Source organism: Mustelus asterias, unplaced genomic scaffold (genome assembly GCF_964213995.1).
Source record: "Mustelus asterias unplaced genomic scaffold, sMusAst1.hap1.1 HAP1_SCAFFOLD_427, whole genome shotgun sequence".
Taxonomy (NCBI): Eukaryota; Metazoa; Chordata; class Chondrichthyes; order Carcharhiniformes; family Triakidae; genus Mustelus; species Mustelus asterias.
The window spans coordinates 88,337-103,270 of record NW_027590382.1 but is presented as its reverse complement, the minus strand read 5'-3'; the positions used below and the strand labels follow the sequence as shown (position 1 = coordinate 103,270).

The 14,934-nt window shown below is 47.0% G+C and overlaps 1 protein-coding gene across 1 annotated transcript in view; it reads right to left on the bottom strand.

Annotated features, from left to right (window-relative positions):
* The window catches only part of tor4aa (torsin family 4, member Aa), a 56,484-nt gene extending 47,039 nt beyond the window's left edge, over positions 1–9,445 (bottom strand). The window contains exon 1 of the mRNA XM_078204688.1: positions 9,346–9,445. The gene's annotated coding sequence lies outside the window, so the exon portion shown is untranslated. The remainder of the gene's footprint in view (positions 1–9,345) is intronic.
* Positions 9,446–14,934: the final 5,489 nt, after the last annotated feature.

The following is a 14,934-nucleotide window of genomic DNA, read 5'->3' as shown; positions in this document are numbered from 1 at the left end:
CCCTCTGGTCCTCTGTACTTCCTAGTGTCCTGTCATTCATTGTGTTTTCCCTTGTTCCCCCCAAAATGCATCACCTCACACTTCTCAGGGTTAAATTCCATTTCCCGCTGTTCTGGCCATCTGACCAGCCCGTCTCTATCGTCCTGCTATCTAAAGCTTTTCTCCTCACTATTTACACATCACCAATTTTTGTGTTATCTGTGAACTTACTGATCATAGCCCCATGTTCACGTCTAGATCATTCATGTACAAACAGTAAGGGACCCAGCACCAATCCCTGTGATACTGGATCACAGACTTCCAGTCACAAAAACAACATTCGTCTATCACCCTCTGCCTCCTGCCACTAAGCCAATTGTGGATCCAATTTGTTAAATTGCCCTGAATCCCACGAACCTTTACCTTCTTGATCAATCTCCATACGGGACTTTGTCAAAAGCCTGACTGAAGTCCATGTAGACAACATCAACTGCACTGCCCTCATCTACACACCTAGTCATCTCCTTGAAAAATTCAATCAAATTTGTTAGACATGATCTCCCCCTGACAAAGCCATGCTGACTATCCTTGATTAATCCTTGCCTCTCCAAGTGGAAGTTAATTCTGTCTTTCAGATTTTTTTCAATAATTTCCCTACCGCTGATGTTTTTCCTTACAAAGAACAAAGAACAGTACAGCACAGGAAACAGGTCCTTCGGCCCTCCAAGCCTGTGCCGCTCCTTGGTCCAGCTAGACCAATCGTTTGTATTCCTCCATTCCCAGGCTGCTCATGTGACTATCTTACTTCCTTTCTTAAGTAATAGTACCACATTAGCAGTCCTCCAATCCTCTGGATCCTCTCCTGTGGTCAGAGGAGATTTGAAAATTGGCATCTTTCCATGTTGTAAAAGCTGGATCTTGGATTTTCTCAGCATATATCCAGCTGCTGCTGGGGATAGGGCAGGAAATGGGACTGGAGTCTTGAATTCTGACAGGGCAGCAGCACTGAGATGGATTGACTACAGACACTGACACAAATCCAGCTGGGGTCATTGATATGACAACTGGCAGAGATAAGGGCATTGAGCCAGGCTGTGGGGCAATACTGGCACTGGTACGGGATTTGAAAATTAGCGTTAAAAAGTGGAGTGGCAATGAGTATGCAGTGGGAGTGTGGGCATTTGGCACAGAGTGAACGAGCTGCCAAATGTGGAGCAATAGTAAATAAGTAACAATTACATTGATGTCGCAATGAAAGAGGAGTGACATCACACACAGAAATAAAGATCAATATCTTGGAAGTCTCCAAATAAAGGGCGGCACGGTAGCACAGTGGTTAGCACTGCTGCTTCACAGCTCCAGGGTCCCAGGTTCGATTCCCGGCTCGGGTCACTGTCTGTGTGGAGTTTGCACATTCTCCTCGTGTCTGCGTGGGTTTCCTCCGGGTGCTCCGGTTTCCTCCCACAGTCCAATGTGCGGGTTAGGTTGATTGGCCAGGTTAAAAATTGCCCCTTAGAGTCCTGAGATGCGTAGGTTAGAGGTATTAGCGGGTAAATAAGTGGGGGTAGGGCCTGGGTGGGATTGTGGTCGGTGCAGACTCGATGGGCCGAATGGCCTCCTTCTGCACTGTAGGGTTTCTATGATTCTATGATCTCTCTGTATGTTCAGTAATTAGTCTTGACTTTAAATGAGGAAGGATTTTATAAGGATTAGTCAATACAATAAGGTGTGACTCAAAGGAAAATTCAGTTGAATAAATTCCAACTGAATTTAAAGACACAAATAATTGATAAATAGCTAATTAATCATAATTAACCACCAATTATTTAACATCAAAGCTAATAGCCGAATTAATAAATCTACATCTCAGGTCATCTATTCATTCAGAAACTTAATTACAGTTAATCAGATTAATTAGTGGCCATGTGTGGGAGCCCGGAAACAGCCTGGGAAAGAGTAGGAGCATTGGTATTTTTTCATTCATTGGATGTGGGCGTCAGTGGCTGGGCCAACATTTATTGCCCATCTCTAATTGCTCTTGAACTGAGGGCATCTAAGAGTCAATCACATTGTTGTTGGTCTGGAGTCACATGTAGGTCAGACTGGGTAAGGAGGAATTAAGGTAAGGATGGCAGTTGTTGATAATTTTTGCAACAATGTTTTAATGGTCATTATTAGACTTTCAATTCCAGATATGTTTTAAAATAGAATTCAGACTTTATCATCTGTCATGGTGGGATTTGAACCCGGGTCCCTTAGCCTGGGTTTCTGGATTACTAGGTCAGTGACAATATCATTATACCACCACATCCCCATGATATCTGCATAGACCATGTAACTCCTAAGCCTGTTTAAAATATAATGAGATCATGTCATTTAATTCAATTTTTCCCATCACTTAATCTATCTTTTTGTCATTTTATGCTTCCAGCCATGATCACATTGCTGCCTATCTCTGTAATCAGTAAGAGTTTTAACAACACCAGGTTAAAGTCCAACAGGTTTATTTGATAGCAAAATACCATTAGCTTTCGGAGCGCTGCTCCTTCGTCAGCTAGCATGAAAACTGGAGAGTTGCTGATCTGTTTTTCTGGTGAGTTTTCAATTTTATACACTCAGACTTTGAAAAAGTGGGCTAGACTGTTTCTAGCTGCTAGAGGCAGTGAGTGCCAGACAGCCTGCAGCTCCAATCAGAGCCACTAACTGCATGCGCAGAAAAAGTGGAAACAAGTCAGCTCTCCTGACAGAAACCCCCCCGGGCCAGCCTCCACCTCCCCCCAACAAACATCAGGGATCAGCCCCCCAACATTACTGACCCCCTTTACCCCCACACCTTCCCCTCTCCTGGACCCCCTTTCACATGGCCCCCTCATCACCCCCCCCCCCCCCCCGGGCCCCGATGGCTGACTGACATGAGCCTCTCTCTCCCCCAATCTTCACAGAGGCACAAATTCCCCCCCCCCCCCCAATCCTCTATCAACACACCTGCAAGTGCTGACTTGGCTTCCCCTCCATGGTGACAAGCCAAACTGCATTAAACTCACTGGAATGTTCTAACGGCCAAACTGCCTCCAGCTGATCTGTCCTAACAAGGGAAAGCTCCATAAAAACCCCAAAGATAGACAGATGGGCAGGCAGTGAAGGAAGAAATGGCCTCCAGGAAGACAACTCCCCATTTTTCAGATGCAGATTTGGCCAGGTTGCTGGACATGATGTGGAGATGCCGGTGTTGGACTGGGGTAAACACAGTAAGGAGTCTAACAACACCAGGTTAAAGTCCAACAGGTTTATTTGGTAGCAAACGCCACTAGCTTTCGGAGCGCTGCTCCTTCGTCAGGTTAGTGGGAGATCTGCCTTTATACCCTGAGGGCGGAGCCTCCAGTTAAAGGTGCAGCCGAATTAAAGGGGTCAGGGAGTGTCTCATATACGAACAGTAGTAGCAACAATATATACAGCTCAACCGTGCCAAAGGCACGACAGTGGTTTACCACAAGGAGAAGGGATGGAAACGCAACCTGGGAGGCGGTGGCAGCATGTGTTAGCGCCAGGGCACTGGCCAGGAGAACTCTGAAGCAATGCTGCAAAAAAAACTGAATGACCTAATCCGGGCAGCAAGGGTGAGTGTTTAACCTCATCTAGCATTTCGCCACCACCTCCCCGCAAAACCACACCCCCAGCACCTTGCATGCTTCCAGCCCCTGACCTCCAAACACCTCCCTTCTCCCCCCCCCTCCCCCCAGAGTATCACAACCCTTTCCCTCTGAGGGCCACCCCCTGAAACCCTGCAGGATTCATGCCATCAGATTTGACATGGCTCCTCCTGTCCCCACAGGAGAAGAATGCCCACAATCGTCAGGAGAGGATGAGGAGCGGTCACTGGAGCGTGCGGAAGAGGAAGCCATGCGGACCATTGCTGGCAGCATGGTCGGGCTTGAGCATAGAAGTGAGCACCTGCCATTCCTCCACTCGTTGGAGAAATCTCAAGTAAGTTGCAGATTCCTTTCCCTCCATTGCACATTACCCTTGTGTCCTGTGTTGTGGGAAGGGGCCCAACGCACCTAGGCCATCTGGCATCATCTCATCTCCCACTGCTGCTCCCACCCATCCTGCCCCTCGGAAGACTCCTCCAAGGGAGCCGATGAAGGGACCTCCGAGGCTGGCACCAGTTTGGCATCAGCTTCCACCTCGCAACTCACCATCCCAAAGATTCTCACATCGGTGGGTGAAGTTAGCGGCAAGGCATCTGGGTCACTTCTAGTGAGCACGACTCATCTGCTGATGTACATCGGGTGGAGGAGGGAACATCTGAGGCCTCTGGCACACGGGGCCAGCTGCAGGCAAGGATTCAGCAATGCTGGGCCTCTGCAATCACTTCACCCTCAGCTGCTGGAGATGCAGCAACAGAGCCAGGGAATGCAAGAGGGGCTGACGGCCACACTGGACCAACTGTGAGGCTGCCAGGAGGAGTCCAAAAGCTTTCAGGCGGACCAGCTATTGCCTGTCTTGCGTGGTTCCCAGGCCAACACTGCAAGGGTGGCGTCCATGGTGAAAGCCTGGGGCAAGGAATCCTCACCATGAGTGGCAGGTTCCAAGTGATGGCCGAGTCACAGCAGGCCACAGTGGAGTCCCAGAGGGCCGCAGCTGAGTCACAGCAGGCTTCTTGAGGTTCTGTGGCCCATAGCTCAGAGACTCAAGAGCTTGCAGGAGACCCAGCGGGACAGCGCTGAGACACAGTGGGCTCTGGCAGCAGCCCTTGAGAATGTGGCCCAGTCACAGAGGGCACTTGCTGCTGCCATTGACAGGCAGCCCCCGACTCAGAGGGCCATCACAGAGGGCCACCATGCTCAGAACATAGGTGGTCCTCCAGGACTGGCAGGGCCAGGTGACACTGGAGCTTCTGGAGCTCACTGCAGAAGCACCTCCATCCCATGAAGTGACCCAGAGGCTCACAGGAGCCCCGGAGAAAGAGGAAGGGCTGCAGCCCATTCCGGGGCCTTCCACCCAGGAGACAGCAGCTGTGGCTGCACCTTTTGACTCTCCCCTTCCTGACATTGGGGCATCTGAGGGGCAGCACGATGGAGGTGTCATAGAAATGTCCCAGACACCTAGAAGCTGGCCAGGGCCCTGAAGGTCCAGGCCCTCCAGAGGACGATCACCAAGAGCATCGTGGTAGGCAGCTGTAGGCAGCAGGCCCCCTCCACCTCCAATGCACATCCTGGGGAGACACCGCGACATAGTGCTCGGACACGTAAAGTTAAGAAGTTGTGGCGGCACTAAAATGGCACGGGTGAAGGGCAACACTAGTTAGATTGAATATTTAGGCAGTTTAAAGTCTCACGTTCACATGTTTTTATCTTCTCACTTATTTTGATGGCACTTTTATTGGCATCAATATATGTTATTTCACCTCACACCTGTGACTAACTTGCCTCGAACAGGAATGTGCTTATCCCGAAGGTCGCTGGAGGGACCCTGCACGTTGATGTCAGTGGGGAAGGCCCCTCAACGCACTGCTGCTCAAAAAATCAAGGCACTCAAATAATTCACTGGCTACAGCAGGTGGCATGCATTGGCGGCAACTTGCAGCACCTGCCATGGTATCCCCAGAACCTACGAGAGATTCCCCTTCTCCCCACCACACCCATTCAGGAGTCCTGCATGGGTGTTTAGTGCTCCCTCACCACCCAGACATGTGCCCAGGTGCCAGCATGCATGCGGAGCTCAGGTAGGAGTCAGACTAGTTTGCACCAAGGCATCATCACAATGGCTCATAGCGAGTCTTCATCACCCTCCTGCCTGCCACAGAAACTCGCTCACACAGCGTACCCAGGCCCACTGCTCTGGTGTTACAATGTTGCAGGAGATTGTAGGACTGCCCCTAGTGACCAAAGCGCATGGTAATCAAGGCCTCTCTCGCCGCCCTCGCATGTCTGATCCTTGCTGCTAACCATCCAGTGCCTGGGTGGTGTTGCTCCTCCTCCTCCAGCTGGGTGGCCTCCTCCCCAGTGATGCCCAGCTGGTCAGGCTTCATGTCCTCCTCCTTGCTGCTGTGCAAGGCACAGCACACAACCACAATGCGGGGCGATATCAGGTTAATATTGGAGGGCCCCGCCAGAGTGGTCCAGGCACCTGAACCGCATTTTGAGGAGCCATATGCACTGCTCCACTATTGAACAGGTGGCAATGTGGACCTCATTATGTCAGGTCTCTACCTCAATCTCAGGCCTCTGCACAGGCATCATCAGCCAAGTCCGAAGCGATTACCCCATGTCCTTCCCTGCGCCCATGGCTCCTCCTCAAAGACTCCAGTATGTCTGAGCTCCTCAGAATAAAGCTGTCATGCACGCTGCTGGGGTGACTGGTGCAGATGTGCATGATGTTCAGCTGATGGTCACACAGCAATTGCCCATTTATTAAATGCAAGCCCTTTCTGTTCATGAATCTTCCTGGATTCTTCACCGGGGTGTTGAGGGTGACGTGGGTGCATTCTATAGCCCCCTGCACATTTGGCATCCCCGCAATGGCTGCAAATCCAGTAGCTCAGACTTGCTGCTGGGCCTGGTTCAGCTCAAATTTAATATACTGGCCAGCCCGGGCATACAGGGCATCCATGACCTCCTTCACACAATTGTGGACAGATGATTGCGAGATGCCACAAAGGTCTCCTTTGGCGGTGTGGAAGACCCAGTGGCATAAAAATTTAAGGCGGCCGTCATTTTCACAGCCACTGGGAGTGAGTGACCCCCTGTGCCCCAAAGTGCCAGGTCCTGCAACAAATGGCACAAGCAGCTGAAGACAAGGCCACCAAGGGGATGCTCAAGAAGGCAATCTTGGAGAAAACAGAAGATGCTGGAAAATTTCAGTAGGTCTGATAGCATCTGTGGAGAGAGAATAGAACCAACGTTTCAACTCTGGATGACCCTTCGTCAGAGCAAGAGCTCGTCAAGAGCTCTGACAAAAGTCTATTCCAGACTCTAAAAGTTGGCTCTATCCTCCCCCACAGATGCTGTCAGAGCTGCTGAGATTTTCCAGCATTTTCTGTTTCTGCTTCAATTGGATTGTGGGCAACAGACAGAGAAATTCGAAAGAAGATTTTTCCAAGGCGGCATTTCCAGGGGTTGAAAAAAACAAGGATTACATTTTAGTGACTGCTTCAGTCAGGGACAACAGCAAATAACTCAATCATTGACCCCTTTATATCTTTGCCTCTTATCACTGAATCTTAATTTGACCAAAAATTAACCTCCTCTAACTTTGTAACTTGTATTTTTGTATTCTTGTGTGTGGGCCTGGAAACGTTGCTCTTCAGAGAGTTGGTGCAGTCTCGATGGGCCAAATGGCCTCCTTCTGCACTGTAGAGATTCTATGAAGATACTAAACATACAATCCGGAATGAAAGGGAAAGGATCCACTTATGCTCCAGGTCAGAAACAATAACACAGGAAAGATTAAGAAGAGGTCCTACTTTTTAAATGAGTTCCTCAGACCCATTAATCCCTTCGCAAGATGTCCCGGGTAATGATAATGTACAAATTGGCAGAGGGACGAATGTGTCTGAAGCAGTGGTGTTGAAGGAGAGGTTGCATTCCAGGAGGTACAGTTATTGACAGTGCAATTATAAGGGACTGTTCAGCTGGGATAGGCTACGCCTGAACTGAAAAGTCACCTTAGTACCGCTGACCATAGGGCTGACTGGTGGTGATTTAGCCTGAAGGTCACCACACCTCAGGCAATGGGCAAGGTTGAGAAGATGGGCCCCTTCATGAATAACTGACTCAGCCAGTTCGGGAATTGAACTCGTGCAGTTGGCTTTGCTCTGCATCACAAACCAACTGTCCAGCCAACTGAGGTAACCAGCAGTCTGGGATGAAAGGCCAAGAGGGAGGGATGATTGGGCCATAAATACAACTTTAAACTAAGAACAAGGAGGGAGAGAAATGCCAAAAATTACAGAAACTACCAATGAAGGAATTGGGAAAGAAAAGTAAAGTAAAAGGAAAAACTAGAGGGCTGACTGAGGGAACAAGCGGGATGAATTTCAGGCACAAATTCAACTTGGAGAATGTGATATGAGACATGACTGGGAACTAAATAGACCAGGTTATACACGGGAGTGTTAGGGAGAAAGGTCAGGCTGGAGGTTGAAGGGGGGGTGGAGGGGCGGTGGTGTTGGTGAGTAGCCTCTATAATTCAATCATCAGGAAGGATATGAGGAGAAGTAAGCAGAGACACTGGAGACATTTTACAGTGGAATTAAGAAACAGAAAATGATTTAAGACTGTAGTTGGAGTTCTAATATAATTCATAAAGTGGAGATGCCGGCGTTGGACTGGGGTAAGCACAGTAAGAAGTTTAACAACACCAGGCTTGCATATGGTATGCTTGCCTTTATAGGACGGGGTATAGAGTATAAAAGCTGGAGTCTGATGATGCAGCTGTATAGAACGCTGGTTAGGCCACATTTGGAGTACTGCGTCCAGTTCTGGTCGCCGCACTACCAGAAGGACGTGGAGGCTTTAGAGAGAGTGCAGAGAAGGTTTACCAGGATGTTGCCTGGTATGGAGGGTCTTAGCTAGGAGGAGAGATTGGGTAAACTGGGCTTGTTCTCCCTGGAAAGACGGAGAATGAGGGGAGACCTAATAGAGGTGTACAAAATTATGAAGGGTATAGATAGGGTGAACAGTGGGAAGCTTTTTCCCAGGTCGGAGGTGACGATCACGAGGGGTCACGGGCTCAAGGTGAGAGGGGCGAGGTATAACTCAGATATCAGAGGGACGTTTTTTACACAGAGAGTGGTGGGGGCCTGGAATGCGCTGCCAAGTAGGGTGGTGGAGGCAGACATGCTGGCATCGTTTAAGACTTACCTGGATAGTCACATGAGCAGTCTGGGAATGGAGGAATACAAACGAATGGCCTAGTTGGACCAAGGAGTGGCACAGGCTTGGAGGGCCGAAGGGCCTGTTTCCTGTGCTGTACTGTTCTTTGTTCTTTGTTAAAGTCCAACATGATACAGCATTATTCTGTAAATTGAGTTTGTGTCTTTATATGCCCTGTTTGTGAACAGAATTCCCACTCACCTGAGGAAGGGGCTTAAGGCTCCGAAAGCTAGTGGCTTTTGCTACCAAATAAACCTGTTGGACTTTAACCTGGTGTTGTTAAACTTCTTACTATAATTCATAAATGCAGAGATTACACGAGAATGCGTCGTGGAACCAACAAGGGGGCAGAGCATTGAGCAATGAGCAAGATTTAGTTCAGTCTAATGGTGCAGCACATTTTTCTAATAACAATCAAAATAGAATGAAATTCAACATAGTGTTTCAATGGGAAACAGCTGTTATAATTCTAGATTTAAGTAATACTGACCTTGCTGCAATGGGATACAGACTGTCCAAGTAAACTGTGCAAATCCCGTCTGGAGTAGGAAGACAGAAGGTCAGCGTGAGTTGCTCAGAGAAGAATTTAACATAATACGGCCTTTTGACCAAGTGTCAGATCCAGCCCATTATGGGGTGCAATGCCTTTTCTTGTCAGCTTGGATCCTGTTTGTCTTTCTTGTAGCGACTGCGAATTGGATTCAATTGGAATTTGGTTTTTGGAACAAGCAAGATGATTTGAGTTTTCCCGGTCCACTCTGAGCATTAGCTTTGTAATTTTAAGAATGGAGTAAAAGCTTTTAAAAATAAAAAAATGAAAAATAAATGTTCCAAAAGAATTGAATCTGAGATCAGTGCCAGCTGCTCCAAAAAGCACTGAATCTGATAGAGAACCGGGTTCTATCCGAGGGTGAGAACTTGGCAGCCAAACAAAAGCCTCATTCAACCAAAGTAGGCAAGAGATAATAAAGAGAAAAGTGACAAAAAATGCAACAGAAAAGCACAGATCCTGCAGATTGGGAACGATACAGTGAATAGCTAAAGGGAGGCAAAACAGAAAGGGAGAATAAAAATGCACTTTCAAAGTGTTTCAGAATCAACACAAAATAATGGTTCATTATATGAGGAAACAAAGGATTGTCTGGGACAATGTGGTTCCATTGAAAGCCGATAACAATGAGGTGACAATATTGTAAATCCTGAAAACTGTTTTAAAGCTGACGTTTAAAAATGGATGTAAATTAAAATGGACTCTGAGGCCACATTACTGCTCTTGTGAGTTTCAACCATTTTTTCTCTTATCTCATGACTAACATTTACATTCTCAGGGTTGAAAGGCATTTGGAATTCAATCAATTCAATGAATGCTCGTAAATAAACACCAGTGACTTTGATACACACACACTGACACACCCCAACACAACCACACACACCGACACTTACTGAACAATGTGAAACTTTAAGGTGAGAAGAACCACCCACAACTGGTGTGAGGAGGATTCAAACTGAAATTAAAATCAAACCTTATAAGCCTCATCAGGATCACAGGATACAATGGGCAATCCGCACACTGTTAAAAATATAGCAAACTGCTACAGCCAGACAGAATTCTATCACACAGTCAGAGAGAGAGAGAGCAACAAGTACAGGCATGAAACTGCTGGAATCAACCAGGTTTGGAAAAGGGCCACACTGCAGTTCCTTGAAAGAGACCTAAAGGACCTCTTCTCTCAGAGAATCATAGAATCCCTACAGTGCAAGAGGCCATTTTGTCCATTGGGCCTATACTGACAACAATCCCACAGAGGGCCCATAAACCCACTTATTTACCCTGCTCATTCCCCTGACACTAAGGTGCAAATTTAGCATAGCAAATCAACCTAATCCGCACATCTTTGGGATGTGGGAGGAAACCGGAGCTCACAGAGGAAACCCAAGCAGACACGGGAAGAATGTACAAACTCCACACAGACACAGTCACCCAAGGCTGGAATTGAATCTGGGTCCCTGTGCTGTGAGGCAGCAGTGCTAACCACTGTGCCACTTCTCTCCCCTACCTTGTTCCATCTTCAAACTTCCTTGAGTGAACCAACCTCCTGCAGACCAACTATGGGAGCCATCATGTCACAACCGCTGACACAGGAGGCACAGTGGCACAGTGGTTAGTACTACTGCCTCACAGCGCCAGGAACCCAGGTTCAATTCCAGCCTTGGGTGACTGTGCAGAGTTTGCACATTCTCCCCGTGTCTGCGTGGGTTTCCTCCGGGTGTTCCGGTTTCCCCCCACAGTCCAAAGATGCGTGGGTTAGGTTGATTGATCATGCAAAATTGACCCTTAGTGTCAGGGGGATTAGCAGGGTAAATATGTGGAGTTACTGGGGTAGGGCCTGGATCGGATTGTTGTTGGTGCAAGCTCGATGGGCCGAATGGCCTCCTTCTGCGCTGTAGGGATTCTATGCTTCTACATCTCTGCAATTTCAAAGCCTCCCCTTGGACAGTGTAAAGCTAGACTAAAACAGCAGGCCAGCATTGAAACAGAGACTGCGATAAATCCTAATTTTAGAAGTATTGCTTTATTGTTACTTTACCTAGTTTCGGTACATGTGTGAATGAGAGAGTCACGGTTTTCTTGAGTAACCTCAAGGACAGAGGTGTGAAAATGAAACAAACCTTTTCCTTTTTTAAATATAAAGGGATTGCTGCTGAGTTTTTTTTTAAATTGACTCACTCACTCCAAGGGTAAGGAGTGACACATATCCCGACCATATTGAAGGGCGGCATGGTAGCACAGTGGTTAGCACTGCTGCTTCACAGCTCCAGGGACCTGGGTTTGATTCCCGGCTTGGATCACTGTCTGTGTGGAGTTTGCACGTTCTCCTCGTGTCTGTGTGGGTTTCCTCCGGGTGCTCCGGTTTCCTCCCACAGTCCAAAGATGTGCGGGTTAGGTTGACTGGCCATGCTAAAATTGCCCTTAGTGTCCTGAGATGCGTAGGTTAGAGGGATTAGTGGGTAAATATATGGGGGTAGGGCCTGGATGGGATTGTGGTCGGTGCAGACTCGATGGGCCGAATGGCCTCTTTCTGTGCTGTAGGATTTCTATGATTCTATATCGATCATGGGAAACTGAGGGAACAGTTTTGAACAGTCCCTGACTAATCATACCATCAATAAAAAGGAGGAAATGGTCACACTGAATAATGAGCAACAATATTTACAATAAATGAAAAGGTCAACGTGCTGCAGTGTCAAGGAATCTAAAATTGAATCAGGCACTGACCCCGGTGAAGGGAAAAACCGGAACAGCGATAACAAATCTAATCTCCAGGAGCAGACTGTTTCCAATCCAGGGTTTCACAGACAGTAAGCAGAAACATTGCATACATCCGAAATGTAATATTCCGCACTTCTCAATGTGGGAACTCTTCTTTAAGGTTGGAAAATGATGACTGTCACTGTGCTTTTTAAGGAAAGCAAGAGAGTGGAACCTGGGAATGATAGACCAATTAATCTGACATCTGTTGTCGGGGAATCACTGGATCCTCAGGGATTGGGTGATTGAAAGTTTTCAGCTGATCAGCAAGTGTCTCCATGGATTTACGAAGTGTCGGCTATACCTGACAAACCAGGTTGGAAGTTTTTTGAAGAGATGATTAAAGTAGTTTATCGGAGAATGTGTACGGATGATTTTTCTATGAGGTTTCCATAAAGTCCCTCATTAAAGACTGTTAGCTAAATCTGAAGCTCATGGGATTGAAGGCAAAAAGGAACATAGGAATAGGAATAGGAGTAGGCCATTCGGCTCCTTGAGCCTACTCCACCATTCAACCTCATCATGGCTAATTTTCTATCTCAACGCTATTTTCCCGCACTATCCCCATATCCCCCAAATGTCTTTAATTACTCAAAATCCAGCCCTCTGGGGCAGAGAATTCCAAACATTCCCTGCTTACTGAACAAAGACATTCCTTCACTTCTCAATCCTAAATGGCCCAGCCCATATCCTGACACCATGTCACCTGGTTTCAGACCCTCTGTCACCCCCAGGCAGGAGAAACATCCTTCCTACGTCTACCCTGTTGAGTCTTGTATGTCTCAATGAGATCAAATGGTTGATCTGGTTTGAAATTGGCTGATTGATAGGAGAAATTGGCTGATTGACAAGCGTAGAGGAGGACATGCCCCTGTCTACATCAACGGGAACAAAGTAGAAAGGGTCGAGAGCTTCAAATTCTTAGGTGTCCAGATCACCAACAACCTGTCCTGGTCCCCCCATGCCGACACTATAGTTAAGAAAGCCCACCTACTTTCTCAGAAGACTAAGGAAATTTGGCATGTTAGCTATGACTCTCACCAACTTTTACAGATGCACCATAGAAAGCATTCTTTCTGGTTGTATCACAGCTTGGTATTGCTCCTGCTCTGCCCAAGACCACAAGAAACTACAAAAGGTCGTGAACATAGCCCAATCCATCATGCAAATCCATTGACTCTGTCTACACTTCCCATTGCCTCGGCAAAGCAGCCAGCATAATAAAGGACCCCGTGCACCCTGGACATTCTTTCTTCCACCTTCTTCCATCGGGAAAAAGATACAAAAATCTGAGGTCACGTGCCAACCGACTCAAGAACAGCTTCTTCCCTGCTGCTGCCAGATTTTTGAATGGATCTATCTTTACAGCGCTTTACAGACAAAGCATACCGTTCATGAGAAGGACAGGAGAGAGTGAAGAATGTAGTGCTACAGTCATAGCTAGGATGTAGAGAAAGATCAACTGAATGCAAGGCAAGTCCATTCAAAAGTCTGATGGCAGCAGGGAAGAAGCTGTTCTTGAGTCGGTTGGTACGTGACCTCAGACTTTTGTATAAGCATTGTCCCAGAGTTTAAAACAGTCAGAATAGAGTTTTAAAAGCATAGAATGAGAGTAAAAGATAGAATTAGAGGGTGCGCTGGGCACAGCTTGTAAGAAGTCTCCTCACTCCAGCTTCATCTATATTAATCGATTAAGTGAATGGAAACAGCTTTGGCACATGAATTTCAATGTAGACAAATATGAGATAATCCTCTATGAAAAGGCTGGAACAGGTACTGGCAAAATGGTGAAAAGTTTGAAACAGGGACAGTTCAATGTGGGTTTGGGGACCAGGCACTCAGATTGGTAAATTGTCACAAACATGGAAATAATCCAATAGGCTAATGGAACACTGGCCTTTTTAACTCGAGCACTGGAATACAAGGAAGTAAAAGTCATGAATCAGCTGCTCAAAACCCTGACTAAACCTTACCTGGAGTTACTGTGAGCAGCTCTGGGCTCCACACCTTAGGAAAGACATATTGGTCATGGAGGGAGTGAGGATTTACTGGAACAATACTTGAGTTACAAGGATTCAATAATTATGTGGAGAGATTACACAAACTGTAGTTGTAATCCTGCAAGTTATCAGGTCAAGAAGCGATTTGATTGAATTGTCAGGGTATTATGGGGAACAGATAGATAGAGGAGTAATATTTCCGAACCTTTCAGAAATGAAATGAGGAAATATTTCACAGAGGGTGGAGTTTAGAATGGATATGACGGAATGGTGGATCAAGCTGCAGGGGCTGAATGGCCCACTCCCGTTACTGCATTCAGGCATGAGAACATAAGAACATAAGAAATAGGAGCAGGAGTAGGCCATCTAGCCCCTCGAGCCTGCCCCGCCATTCAATAAGATCATGGCTGATCTGATAGTGGTTTAGTTCCACTTACCCGCCCGCTCCCCATAACCCTTAATTCCCTTATTGATCAGAAATCTATCGACCTGTGACTTAAACATATTTAACGAGGTAGCTTCCACTGCTTCAATGGGCAGAGAATTCCAAAGATTCACTACCCTCTGAGAGAAGAAGTTCCTCCTCAACTCTGTTCTAAACTGACTCCCCCTTATTTTGAGGCTGTGTCCTCTAGTTCTTGTTTCCTTTCTAAGTGGAAAGAATCTCTCTGCATCTATCCTGTCTAGCCCCTTCATTATCTTATATGTCTCTATAAGATCTCCCCTCAGCCTTCTAAACTCCAATGAGTACAGGCCCAATCTACTCAAT